This window comes from Sciurus carolinensis, chromosome 8 (genome assembly GCF_902686445.1).
Source record: "Sciurus carolinensis chromosome 8, mSciCar1.2, whole genome shotgun sequence".
Lineage (NCBI taxonomy): Eukaryota > Metazoa > Chordata > Mammalia > Rodentia > Sciuridae > Sciurus > Sciurus carolinensis.
This window is the reverse complement of record NC_062220.1, coordinates 122,495,998-122,510,432: the sequence shown is the minus strand read 5'-3', so window position 1 is coordinate 122,510,432 and position 14,435 is coordinate 122,495,998. Positions and strand designations below refer to the sequence as shown.

At 39.3% G+C, this 14,435-nt stretch overlaps 1 protein-coding gene across 5 annotated transcripts in view; it reads left to right on the top strand.

Moving 5' to 3' along the window:
* Positions 1 to 14,435, top strand: part of Dgcr2 (DiGeorge syndrome critical region gene 2) — a 92,819-nt gene that overhangs the window by 43,535 nt on the left and 34,849 nt on the right. The gene's annotated exons all lie outside the window — the stretch shown is intronic.

The window sequence follows — 14,435 nt, the reverse complement described above, 5'->3', positions numbered from 1 at the left end:
AATTATTTAATGGGTAGAAAGTTTCAGTTTAGGAAAACAAAAAAGTTCTGGAGGCTCATGAAGTGTACTTAACAGTGAGAAGGTACTTAATGGCACTGACTTGTCTACCTTTAAAAGATTAAAATGGCAATTTATGTTATGTGTCTTTTTCTGCCTTCCAAATATGAATGGAATGCTGTGAAGAGGAACAGTAGAGCAAGAAAGAGCTCTTAAAATTAAAACATCCAGCAATTCCAATATTTGATTAATAAGACCTTTTTAATGCTGGGCATAGTGGTGCACACCTGTAATCCCAGTGGTTTGGGAGATTGAATCAGGAGAATCTTAAATTCAAAGTCCGCCTGAGGATCCTCAGTAGGTGGGTCACTGGACATAGCAGCAGTTTCTCCCAAAGTACTTCCACGGGGCAATTTCATGACAACAGCAAGGATTGGAATGGAATTACCAGGAGGATCACCCCCTGCATTGAACAACTCTGTTGCATGACATGCTTCTGTAGGCTGGCATTCAAAAACAGAGTGGCTCCCATGGAAGGAGGGCATAAATGTGCTAGATTGAGAAACAGAGTGGCTCCAGTGAAAATGAAGGGCTAACACAGACAAACCCAGTGAACAGCCTGAGCTCTGTGGATCTTGATGTTGTGGTGTGGGCATTGATCAGGCGTGGACTCAAACAGCTGCAGAAGTGAAGTGTACAATCTGACTTAGGTTTCTCCCCATAAGCTTCAGCCAGCCACCAGAAGTCTCCTCTGCCCCACCTTGAGCCATTGTAGATGGAGACTTGCTTCCTGTGAGCAGTGTAGATGAAGAGTCTACCCTTGAGCCACTCCTTGAGCCAGGACTAACTTTCAGTTAGTCCTTCCCAGTCTTTAGACTCCAAACTGAAGTGTCTGGAGAAGGATGGGTGGCAGCTGGGCTGCTGTAGCTGCTGCTCCTGCCAGCTGCTTCTCCTACCACTTCTTTCCAAGGATATCTGTCATCTCCATCAGGGGAAGGCTGTCGGTGGCAGGGAATTTCATTGATGGGGAGCTGGCGGCCAGCAGCATCACTACACATGATGCCTCCTTGGGACGTTGTCACCTCTGGCTCTCTGCCCTTGTCCATTGGCCCTGCCAGCCTCTCTTGGCACTGTGCCCCCACCTCCAACCCTGAAGCTCTGTGAGGCCTGGCTGGCAGCCGCTCCTGGCCGCCCCCCCCCCCCCCCGACTCTGTGGTGCCTAGTATGGCATCCTTGCAGCTCCGTGGCTTCTCAGCACAGTAATTTTGAGAAGACTTAACAAAATATCTCCATCTGTAATTGCAGGACATTAGAAATGCAGAGGGCATCAAATCCTCTAAAGAGGAAAAATACAAGTTGCAGTGAAAGGATCAAGGATCAGGATGACTATAGATGTCTGTTAGTTTTCTGTCACCGTGACAAAATACCTGAGATAATCAGCTTAAAAGGAGGAAAGATTTGGTTTCAGAGTTTCATTTCTGTGGCCAGTTGACCTTGTTATTTTGGTCCATTTTTTGCACATTGCATTATAGTGATAATTCATGAAAGAGGAAGCCTATTCACCTAATGGCCCTGGAAGCAAAGAGACAGAAAGGGGGTGGGGTCCCAGTATCCCCATCAGGGAATGCTTCAGTGACCTAACTTACTCCCAGTAGGCCCACCTCCTAAAAAATTCTGCCATCTGTGAGTAGTGCCTTGGGCTATTTTATTTTTATTTTTTATTTCTTCTTTTTAGTTTTACATGACAGTAAAATGTATTTTGACATATTGTAGACATGGAGTATAATTTCTCTTTTTTTTGGTTGTACATGATATGTACTTACACTGGTCACATAAGAACATAGGGAAGTAAAGTTCAGTTCATTTTGCTGTCTTTTCCTATTCCCCTCCTCATTCCCCTTTGTCAGATCTGATGGACTTCTATTCCCCCACCCCGTCCCTTACTGTGTATTAGCATCCACATATCAGAGAGAACGTTAGGCCTTTGGTTTCTTGGGATTGACTTATTTCACTTAGCATGGTATTCTCCAATTCCATCCATTTATCAGCAATTGCTATAATTCCATTCTTTACAGCTGAGTAATCTATTGTGTATATGTACCACATTTTCTTTATGCATTCATCTGTTGAAGGGCACCTAGGTTGGTTCCATAGCTTTGCTATTGTGAATTGAGCTGCTGTAAACATTGATGTGACTGTGTCACTATAGTATGCTGATTTTAAGTCCTTTGGGTATATACCAAGGAGTGGGATAACTGGTCAGATGGTGGTTCCATTCCAAGTTTTCTGAGGAATCTCTGGACTGCTCTCTAGAGTGGTTGAACCAATTTACAGTCCCACCAGCAGTGTATGAGTGTACGTGTTTTCCTACATCCTTGCCAACATTTATTGTTGTTTGTATTCTTGATGATTGCCTTTCTGACTGGAGGGAGATGGAATCTCAGTGTGATTTTAATGTGTGTTTCTCTAATTGCTAGAGATGTTGAACATTTTTTCATATATTCGTGAACTGATTGTATTTCTTCTGTGAAGTGCCTGTTCAGTTCCTTTGTCCATTTACTGATTGGGTTACTTGGTTTTTTGGTATTAAGTTTTTTGAGTTCTTTATATATCCTGGAGATTAATGCTCTATCTGAAATATAGGTGACAAAGATTTTTTCCCATTCTGTAGCTCTCTCTCCATATTCTTGATTGTTTCTTTTGCTGTGAAGAAACTTTTTAGTTTAATTCCAATCCATTTATTGATTCTTGATTTTATTTATTGCACTTTAGGAGTCTTGTTGAGGAAGTTGGTTCAGCCTACATTTTCTTCTAGTAGATGCAGCGTCTCTGGTGAGGTTCCTAGGCCCTTGATCCACTCTGAGTTTTGTGCACAGTGAGAGATAAGGAAGGGATCAGTTTCATTCTGCTATGTATGGATTTCCAGTTTTCCCAGCACCACTTGATATAGAGGCTGTCTTTCCTCCAGAGTATGTTTGTGGCACCTTTACCTAGATAAATGTATTTATGTGGGTTTGTCTCTGTGTCTTCTATTCTGTTCCATTGGTCTTCATGTCTGTATTGGTGCCAATACCCTGCTGTTTTCATTGCTCTAGTTCTGTAGTATAATGTAAGTTCTGGTATTGTGCCTCCTGTGTCACTTTTCTCGCTAAGGATTGCTTTGGCCATTCTGGGCCTCTTATTTTTCCATCATTTGGTATTTTTTGTGTCCCTAACTTCCATGCTTTTGGGCATTCTCCACTGATTTCCCCATAGACAAGCCCATCATTCCTTCACTGTCAAGAGTTCTTGTTTTTTATCAGTGCTACTCCTAGTTAGACCATGGAAGATGACCCATCTGTTCATTTGTCAGGTGCAATTTGATTTCATTTTGGTGTTGATCATTGTCATCATCATCATTTTGTGTTTTCAGTTATAGCTTTATTGAGATATACTTCCAAAACCATACAGTTTATAATGGTTTTTCAGTAGTTTTTGGTATACTGGTAGAGTTGTGTATCCATCATCATAATCAATTTTAGAATATTTTCATTACTCCAGAATGAAACCACGTACTCTAGTTAGCAGGCACTCACTATTACCTTCAATCTTTACAACCCTAGTCCACCACTAAACTACTTTATTTCTCCATGGATTTGCCTCATTTGCACATTTCATATAAATGGGATCATACAACATAGAGTCTCTTTTTTTTTATTTTTATTGTAAACAAATGGGATACGTGTTGTTTCTCTGTACATGGCGTAAAAGCATACCATTTGTGTAATCATAAATTTACATAGGGTAATGTTGTTTGATTCATTCTGTTATTTTTTCCCTTCCCCCCCACCCCTCCCACCCCTCTTTTCCCTCTATACAGTCCTTCCTTCCTCCATTCTTGCCCCCCTCTCTAACCCTAACTCTAACCCTAACACTAACCCCTCCCACCCCCCATTATGTGTCATCATCCACTTATTAGCGATATCATAGAGTCTCTTTTGACTGACTGACTTTTACTTACATAATACTGTAGTCTATGTGTGTGTGTGTGTGTGTGTGTGTGTGTGTGTGTGTGTGTTGGGGTGGTGGTGTTAGGGCTAGGCACTGAGCTACAACTCCAGTCCCCAGTCACTTTTTTTCAGTGTCCATCTGTGTCATTTTCTTTTTTTTTTTTTTTTTGGGTGCTGGGGATCGAACCCAGGGCCTTGTGCTTACAAGGCAAGCACTCTACCGACTGAGCTATCTCCCCAGCCCCTCATTTTCTTTTTAGTCTACTTTTCTTACACTTATATTACAAGTGTTAATTTTTAACAGCTTTATTGACATGTATTATATAATCATAAAGTCTTTGGTTTACAAAGTGTATAGTTCAGTGATCTTTATTAAATTTATGGAGTTCTTCAACCATAAGCATATTTTAAGACCTTTTTTTTTCTTAATCATTCCCCAAAGATCCCTGATGCTCATTTGCAGTTTCTCCCTGGTCTCTGCCCTAGTCCCGGGCAATTGCTGATCTATTTTCTGTCTGTTGTAGAACTGCTTTTTCTTGAGCTTTCATGTAAATTGGATCATGTTTATACAACCTTTTGTGACTGGCTTCTTTTATTTAGGTTGCTTTTGAGGTTTATCCGTGTAGCACAGATCAGTGGTTTGTTCCTTTCCATTGTGATTTAGTCCCTTGTATGGATATTCCATGTTTTAAAAATCTGTTCATTGTTTAATGAACATTTTATTTGGGTTTCTCTCATTTCTGGACAATTGTGAATAATGATGCTGTGACCATTAGTGTACAAGTTTTTGCATGGATAATATGCTTTCACTTCTCTAGGAATGAAATTTCTGGGTCATATGGTAAATTTATGTTCAACTTTCTAAGAAATCACCAAACTATTTTCTGTGTGACTGTAGATTTATATTTTAAAAAATAAATTGTACCTAACAACCAGGTTCTCCTCAGTTTTAGATCCATCAAGTATTCTGCCAATGTCATCTTGGATTTTTCTCCCCAGAGCCCCTGACCACCCTAGCCTGCTTAGCATTATGGGATCTGGTGGCCACCTTCCCAGCTGCCAATCCAGGGCCTCCTTTCACCATTAACACAGGAGACTTACTAGATTTCTCTTTTATCTCATTCTTGTCTCAGATCTCCTTTCTGGTTTTCCTGTCTTTAATATTTGATTTGTTCCCTCATTTTAGCAGAGTACTGCCTTTTATAATAACTTCCACAGAAAAAGAACTTTGGAGACAAAAGTTTTTGTTTCCTTGTTTGCATGTCTTGAATGGTCCTCATTTCACCTTGATACATAATAAATTTGGCTACATTTAAAATATAAGTTGGAAATAATTCCCTCCTATAATTTTGAAGGCCTTATCCAATTTTTAAACTTTCAGTGTCACTGGTGCCATAATAATTTCTGATTCTTACAAGATAACCTGTTTTCTTTCTTTTAAAAAAAAAAATTTTTTTTGTAGTTGTAAATGGACTGAATGCCTTTATTTTATTTGTTTTTTTTTTTTTTTTTTATGTGCTGAGGATCGAACCCAGTGCCTCACACATGCTAGGCAAGTGCTGTGCCGCTGAATTATAGCTCCAGCCCATCCTATTTTCTTTCTTCCTGGAAATTTTGAGTGTCTTTTGGTCCATTGTTCTGGCTATTGTGTGGGTCTTTTAAGAAACTCATGCCCTTTTGTATAGGGAATGGATCAGTAGATTTCTTTTCTTCCATATCTCTCTTCTCTTTTTAGAACTTTTGTTATGGAGAATTGGAACTCTCAGACTGATTTTTTATTTTTTCCCTATCTTGTTTTTCCTCTCTTTGTCTTTAGATCTGCTAAATCTTTTAAGACGTTTTCATTTTTGATAATGTCATGTTTTTATTTGTCCACTAACTTTTCGGGGGTGAGGGTAGTACTATCTGCATGTTTCTTCTTAGTAGCATCCTTTTTCTTGTTTCATGGGTATGGTGAAGTCTGAGGATGTTAATAGCATGTTTTTGGTTTTATGTAAATTTTCTGTCTCCCTGTGATTCTTCTGTGTTATTTTCTCCTGTGGTTTTGGTCTTTGCCTTTCGTTTGAAGGCATTTCTTAGAGGTTGTGTGGTCCCTGCCTATTCTGTGTGGCACATGGGCCTTCCCTGGAGGGTGAACCAGCTGAAATGTTTCATTAGGGATCGCCTCCTCTTCAGGACTTTTTTTTGGACTAGTCAAATTTTTCCATGGAGGAATGTCCCAATCTGCCTGGAGAATGGACTTCTGTGCGCTTTCTGGACAGAGTGGCTGAGGGTCTGCCCTTCTTTCCTTGAGTAAAGAACTCTGACTTTAAAGCTCAACCTGAATACCTCCCATTTTTACCTTCTTGCCGGTGAGTCGCCATGATGTGGGGAGGTACCTGGGTATGTCTAATTGCTTTGTACCCCACCTTTTATTAATATAAGCAATTTCAGACTATTGAAACTCATATGAATAGTATAATAAACATTCATATTATTTTTACTTGGATTCACCAGCCAGTAGTATTGTGTCCTAATTGTTCTTCGTGTTTTTTTTTTTAAATGAACTCTTTGAGCAAGAGTGTTACAGATACTATGGCATTTTTACCCTAAATATGTTCATCTAGGAGTGTAAGCGTAATACTAATACAGTTTGCACATGCAGGAAGTTTACTATGATATTATGTGTAGTTCATATTCACCTTTTTTCATTATCCCAAAAATGTCCTTTTCTTGCCCCCTTATGGTACAGGGGATTGAACTCAGGGATTCATGTGTGCTAGGCAAGCCCTCTACCACTGAGCTACTACATCCCCAATCCCAAAAATGTTATTTTAAAAGCTTTTTTTTTTCCTTTAAATCTAGAAATTATTAAAGTTTTACGTATTATATTTTATTGGCTCCTTGCTTTGTTCTTTAGAAGTACTATTCAATTTTTCTTTTTTTTTTTTTTTTTTCCTTTAAGGGGCAGAGGCCCTGACATTGACAGTTGTTTTGTCCTTCTCATGATTAACTTCAGGTGGGACTTTTGTTTTAAGCAAGAATGCTATGTAGTTCATAAATTATCATATCATGAGACATATGAGGCCAGTTTTTCCCATTATTGATGATATTGAGTATGATCAATTGATTAAGGAAATGTCTTCCAGATGTCACTATTGTGAATGTTTTTTCCCCTTTTGTAGTAGAAAGTAATTTGTAAATAAAAATGATTTGGTAATGTGTATAATGGTATTATAGGTGTTCTCCAACACCCAGTTGTTTTAGCTAATAGTGATATAAGCTGTAAGTGATATAGCTTATAGTTTATCTAAATCAGTTATAATAGTGGGTTAAAAAATGGCAATTTTTGTAAATTATCATACTGCATTTAATTAATAATCCTCTTTTATAAAGAGTTTTCCTGGGGCTAGGGATGTGACTCTGTGGTAAATACTTTCCTAGCATGTTCAAGGTGCTAGGTTCAATTCCCCAGCACTGTTTTAAAAAATAACAACAGCAAAACAAAACTTCCCTATTTCCTCCTTCTTATATCCTATCACTGCAAAACACTTCAGTCTCAACTTGTACTTTCCCTGCCCCAGCTCTGGAATCAACCATTTCTCTAAGGAGGCCTGCTTCCTTTAGAGGGGATGCTATTGTGAAATCAACATCTGGGTATTGACTGAGCTCATTGTTGCTGGGGTATGTGGTATTGTCAGTGGATAGACCTAGGCTTTTTTTTTAAAGCGTATATTCATATTTATTGAATATGAATTTCTGAATGCAAGAGTTCTTCCTTTCTTCTCATTTCTTATTTGTAGATCATGTTTCCCATAGTAAGTATTCTGGTCCCCACATATCCTAAATAGTTACTCCCTTGGCAAATTTGGAAATACACATAAAATAGTTTTGGAATTATGCTTAGCCCTCCATATAGTCTGGTTTCTCATCTGTGAATTCAACCAACCATGGATCAAAACTGTGATAAAAATCTGTGCTTGTACTGAATATATACAGACTATCTTGTCATTATTCCCTAAACTATACAACATAACATCTGTTTACATAATATTAACATTGTATCAGGTATAAATAATCTAGAGATTATTTCCAAATTTACACAAAAATATGCATATGTTAAATGTAAATACACTATTTTATATAAGAGACTTGAGGATTTATGGATTTGGGGATCCTGTGTGGGTGGAGGGAGTGCTAGAACAATTCCCAATAGTTACAGTATACTATTATAGTATACTATTCCTATACTGCTACAAATAATAAACTTACTAAGTTAACTTCAGATTTCTTTGTAGTTCTTTGTTGTTAGATGACTTCCTGCTAAAAGTGTGTAGTCAGATTTCTTTAGTCCAAAATCACTGGGATTTGTTCATTCTTTTCTTAATCTATTTATTTTGCAGTACTAGGGATTAAACCTAAAGACACTGTACCACTGAGCTATACCCTCTGCCCTATATATTTTTTGTTTTGAGACAGGGTTTCCCCTAAGTTGCCCAGGCTGGCCTTGAACTTGTGATCCTCCTGCCTCAGCCTCCCAAGTAGCTGAGATTGTAGGTGTGTGCCAGTGTATCTGGAATTCATTCATTCTTTTCTTTTTTAAAAATATTTTTAGTTGTAGATGGACACAATACCTTTATTTTGTTTATTTAGTTTTTAAAAAAATTTTTTAGTTGTCAATGAATCTTTTATTTTATTTATGTTTATGTGGTACTGGTATCGAACCCAGGGCCTCACACATGCCAGGCAAAGTGCTCTACCACTGAGCCACAACCTCAGCCCTCATTCATTCTTTTCTTATGTATGATTATGTTAGCATTTGAGTCTCTTTGTATTTGATCTAAGAACTTTTCATGCCTCTTCATCTTGTTAATTTAATTCTCATTTTTATTGATATATAATTCATTTACCATAAAATTATCCCTTTCAACTTTAAATTATACAATTACATGGTTTTTAGTATATTCCCAATATTATGTAACTGACTTAATTATATTTTTAGAATATATACAGTACAAAGATTCAGAAATTATAACTGTGTAAAAAGAATATTCTTGGAATTTCTTTTTTCTTTTCTGTCCTTTTACCCTCCTCCCAATCACATTATAAAGATAATTCATTTTATTAGTTTCTAGCTTATATTTCCATTCCCCCCCCCCCAAATAAGCATACATGTATATGCATTATTTTCTTTGCCCTTCCTTTCTCATATAAAAAAGCATGTTATAGGCTGAGTGTGTAGCTCAGTGGTAGAACACTTGCTTAGCCTGGGGGGAGGCCCTGGATTTGATCCCAGTATCTCCCCCCAAATTTTTATTACCATATATACTATTTGTACTGTGATTTTTTTCTTTTTTAATTTAACCAAATACCCTTGACATCACTCTGTATTAATTCTTAGAGATATTTCTCTTCCTCTTTTATAGCCACCAAAAACTTTACTTTAGGGACCTGCTGTATTTCAGCCAGTCTTATGTGTGGGCCTTTCTTTGTCCCTGTTATTGTGCTTTAAAAAAATCATGCCACTTGTAACTAAACAAAACAAAACAAAACAAAAAACCCACATGCCACATAGCAGAGTTTGGGGGCACACACCTATAATCCTTAGAGACTTGGGGAAGGCTGAGGCAGGGGGATCATAAGTTTGAGCCAACCTCAGCAACTTAATTGAAACCTGTTTCCAAATAGAAATTAAAGAACTGAGGATTAGATCAGTGGTAAAGTGCCCCTGGGCTCAGTCCCCAGTACCAAAAGCAAAACCCATCATAATAATAATAATGTCACAGTAAACAACCTTGTGCAAATGATTCCCCTTCTTGCTGAGTTATTGGACATTTATCTTCCTTATAGATGTAGGATTACTGGGTCAAAGGGCAAATGCATTTGTAATTTTGTTAAATATTGTCAGATTCCTTGTTTTTTCACTTTCTCAGAAGTTGGCCCAAGAGAACTTTCTGCCTCAAATAAGTTTAGGATGATTTGCTCCTAAAATGAGAATTTTGAGTCTGACAATTGCTAAACTGGTTGGGGACACTGAAACAACAGGCATAAACTGTGATTGTCCCCAGTCAGATTGTGATGTATGGTCACCCTCTCAATTAATTATACATGTCCTTCTGCTTGCCAGTTTTTAGAACTTTGTCTTCCTCTTTCCTATTCTGTTTGTCCTTTAGACCATCTCATTACTTTTATTTTAATAGGTTTTAGGAAAGATGCATTGATGCATTCTGATATCTTTAACCAGAAGTTTCAAAAGATGTTATTAATCTGGAATTTTTATACCTAAAGAGAACAGAATAAAGAAATTATCTGATGTGGACAGACTCAGAAAAGTTGACATATTCTTTATTAGGCAGACAGTGGAAAATGTGATCTTGTAAAAGAGAGGGCAAAGCAAGAAAGAAAATGGCCCTGGATCCAGGCAACAGAGATCCAGAGAACAACTGGGTCAGACAGGAATAAGATGGCGGGCTGCTAAAGGGAGGCTTCCAGGAAGCGGAGCCAAGCTCTTTGAGATGCTGAGATGATGTTTGAGTATTTACAAATTTTATTGCTGGCCTTCATCTATTATTGTAGTATCTGAAAAACTTAAAAGGTAGAAAAACAGGAAACTAGTTTAAAAAATGATGCAAAAATTAACTCCAGGAAAAAGAAAATTGTTAGAATAATAAATAACCTGAGTATATGCTCTTTGCCTCAGAAGTGAAGCACATTTACATTATTACATTATTATACTGACTTTCTGAAATTATTGGAAGGTGTGGTAAGAATGTATGTATGTGGATAACATTTAAAATGAGTAAAGCTAGAAATAGCAGTGTAAGCCTATTTGGAAATATGAATGTAAATACCAGAAGAAACAAGTAAAAAGGGTATTCCTGGGAAATGGAATTGGTCACAGGAGAGTGGAAGGGGAAGCAGGAATTTGTGTTTCATCTTTTGATGTATCATATTTATTTATTTAAGAGTTTTTAAGACCTCGGGTGAAGATTCTTCTCTAACCAGTCCATTTCTGTCATGTCTTTGCTGGCAGGTGAGCCCCAAAGCCACAAGCTGAAATTGTCATAAGACTTTCTCATGGCTTCAACTACTCTCATTGACCTGTAGTGGAAAGTTAAGACACTTCTTTTATGATTGTCCCTCTCCTTGGTGCCAGAGATATTCATGAACCCAAGAAGAAACAGCAGAGATGTAGATTTTGAACTTGGAATTTGAAGGAGTATATTTTTGGAGTTAATTTTTATTGGGTTATATATTCCTCACATGGGTATAAAATGGAAAAACCAACAGTGCTCCTATTGATACTTTTAAAGCACAGCGTCAAAATCCTGGTAGAACAGAGACAGATGGCAACCACTGGGGCACATCCTCCAGTAAGTCTCAATAAATGAGGTGGCCCTGGCCTTGGCTGCACAGGTGAATAATCAGGTTTAAAGAACTTGCATGACACAATGGCACTACCATTAGGAATTTTTTTCTGACTTCTTCTTTTTAGAATTTTCTTTTGGTAAACAAGTATTATGTGACTTAATGTCATTAAATTTTTTTTTTTTAATTTTTATTTTGTGTGTGTGGTGTGTGTATGTTATCTGGGATCAGACCCAGGGGCATTTTACCACTGAGCTATATCTCTAGCCCTTTTAAAAAACTCTATTTTGAGACAAGGTCTCTCTGAGTTGGCCATACTGGCCTTTAACTTGCTATCCTCCTGCCAAAACCTCCTGGGTCACTGAGATTATAGGCATGCATCACTGCACCTGGCATGACATTTGACTTTTGGCTATGACTGCAGACTAGCTTTGGTATGAAAGGATGCAAGTTCTGACAACTTGGAGTAAAGAAGCTCAAGTCATCTTGCCCTCTCCTTTATTTGAGGAAGTGACATGCTCACCTGGACCCTAATGCTCTATATGGCATGTTATAAATTTTTAGACTTTAGAGGTTAAAATCCCTCACATTTTGTCCTTTATTTGCAAATAATCCTTTCTGAATGCTCTTCAGAAGTGAGCATGCCATACACTGTCCTGACTCAATTTCTTTGTTGAACTTGCAGTATGGTAGCAACCTCAGCTCTCATTGTAAGGTTATCTGCTGGGGAAGGAGCCCACCAGGCATAATGCCTACTGCCAGTGGTGCTGGAGACAGAGGAGGGGTAACCACAGGGCCCAGAGATGGAGTAGGCTAGAAGCAGACAGCCAACCTGTGGGGGAGGCCCAGACCTTTTGGCTCTGGAGGAGGAGGATGCCCTGACCTTGGTGCCCTTATTCCCCACCCCTGCCCTGGAGTATTGCACCTGACCCTTTTGAACCTGTTTTCCCTGCCTGTGGGACATTCCTCTTTCCCTCCTATTTTCAGTATCAGTTCAACCAGGTGTTGCTTCAGGTCTCCCTCCATGGATTCCTGTTCCATCTTTGGCAGCAAGAGCTGCTCTGAAGTCTTGGTCGGGACATCTGAAGAAAGAAAAGCTATTCTAAGTACCAGAGAGCAGCCCCGTGGGCTGCTTCTGTTGGTGCTTTCCAAGATGTCAGGGCTGGCCTTGGAGTTCAGTTATGCACTTGAACTTAACACCATCCCAATCATAGGGGCCCTGTCCAGTTGCCAGATGAAAGACTAGGAGGGTAAAACTTCTCACTAAAGGGAACGGGCTTGTCCACTCTTTGTTTACTGGTGTAGTCCCTGTGCCTAGGACAGTGCCTGGAACAGAGAAAGAAAGAGAAGAAAGAAAGTGCTTTGGGATGTCCATCTGGAGGTAGCATTCTGAGGCTAGACACATGTGGTTCAGTTCCGCAGTGAAGGCCTGGTGTCTATCTGCATACCCACAAAGCCGCCTCTCAGGAGGAAGAGGGCAATTTTATCAGAAGCTGTCCTAAGAAATCTGTAAGACTGCTAATCCTGTACTCTGCCCATTCCCCAATTCTCCCAAGGACACTTAGGAATCCCTCATATAACTATCACCAATATCATTATCTTCCCTTTCCCATTCTTGCTGGTAAGGGCCTGTGTCAGTGCTGGGGGTTTCCTTGGGGCACATAATGGACAATAATGCGTGAGTGAGTGAGGAGATGAATGTTAGTATTTGGATATGAAAAGAAATGATGAAAAAGAAAAGTGTTCACAATTGCTTCCTTTGCCCCAGAGAAGCCTGTTCAGCACCAGGGGACTTCTTTATCACCATTTGCCTCAAATATTTCACCTGTCTGCCATCGTTAGGCTACAGATGGCTTCACTCAGACAGTCAACATCCACATACGTGATCTCACTCTCCATGTGACCAAGTGGCAATTCCTCTGTGTGATCTTGTCCTTCTCTTCCCCTCCCTCTGTCCTAGATTGATTTTGTCTTTCTGTGAGCAGTTTCCTAAGTTCTTGTCTTGGTTTGGGGAAGAGACCAAGATACAAAGTGGAATCACAGGTTTTGCTCGTTTGAGCAGACAAAAGGGAAATGTCAAATTTAGGTACAGTGAAATATACTTTAGCCACGCCTAATCTGGTCTTAGATGTACATACCTTTGCCCTTTGCCTAAGCTCTTCCTTCTGCCCAGAGCCTTTCTGTTCTCGTTTCTTTGGCTGCCTGTTTGAAGTTCAGCTATCCCTCAGAAGCCCAGGTGGCTCTTTCCTTCTCTAGCCACAACTTACATGTCCTGCCTTAGTGATCCTCCTCTTCCTGTGAGGGGCCTGTGTCCTCAGTACTGCCTCTATGTCAGAGATGCTCAGGGTCTGGGAGCCCCTGCCCAGCATTGCTGGATGCAGAGGGTGCTCAGTCCTAGCAAGCTAATGTGCTAGGTATTTGCAGAGAGCAGCCGTAGCATCAGGCTTGTCTCAGTGTCAGGTTACTGATTACATTGCAGTTTAGGACACCAGAAGTGCTGAAAATGCACAATGAATCCTTGAATATGCTTCCCTTTTGGGGGTTTTTGCTTTCTGCTGAACTTATATTGACAATATATGCTGACAGACTACAGGTGATCGCAGTAGACAAATGAGGTAAACAGCAGGGGATCGATAAGCAGCAAAAACTGCTTCACCAAGAAACATATCCTGTGCTTGAAACCTGAGTTATGGAGCGACAAGGAACGCAGCCTCCCTCTAGTCCGCCATCTTGGATGTCCCTCTGAACTTATATTGAAAAGTGGTAGCACATTGTGTGTTTTAGAGTGATTTCCAGTATAATAGCAACTGATATCCCAATAAAATAGCAACTACCTGCTGGCAGGTATCTTGTCTTTCTGTCTGTATGCAGCCATGCAGACCAAATTTGTTGCCCATCTTTCCTGAACTTGCCCTAGGTGCCTTTTACTTGCAAGGTACAGGCGGAGTAGAAGGTAGTCTGGCCCAGGAGGGACATTGCCTCTGACCGTTTCCTACTCTGTGGCTTTAGGTAAATCACTTCATCTCTCTATGTCTGCTCAAAAGAGACTTTATAGAAAGACCTGCAAATTATTAGGTCTTGCTGCGTAAAATTAGAATGCTT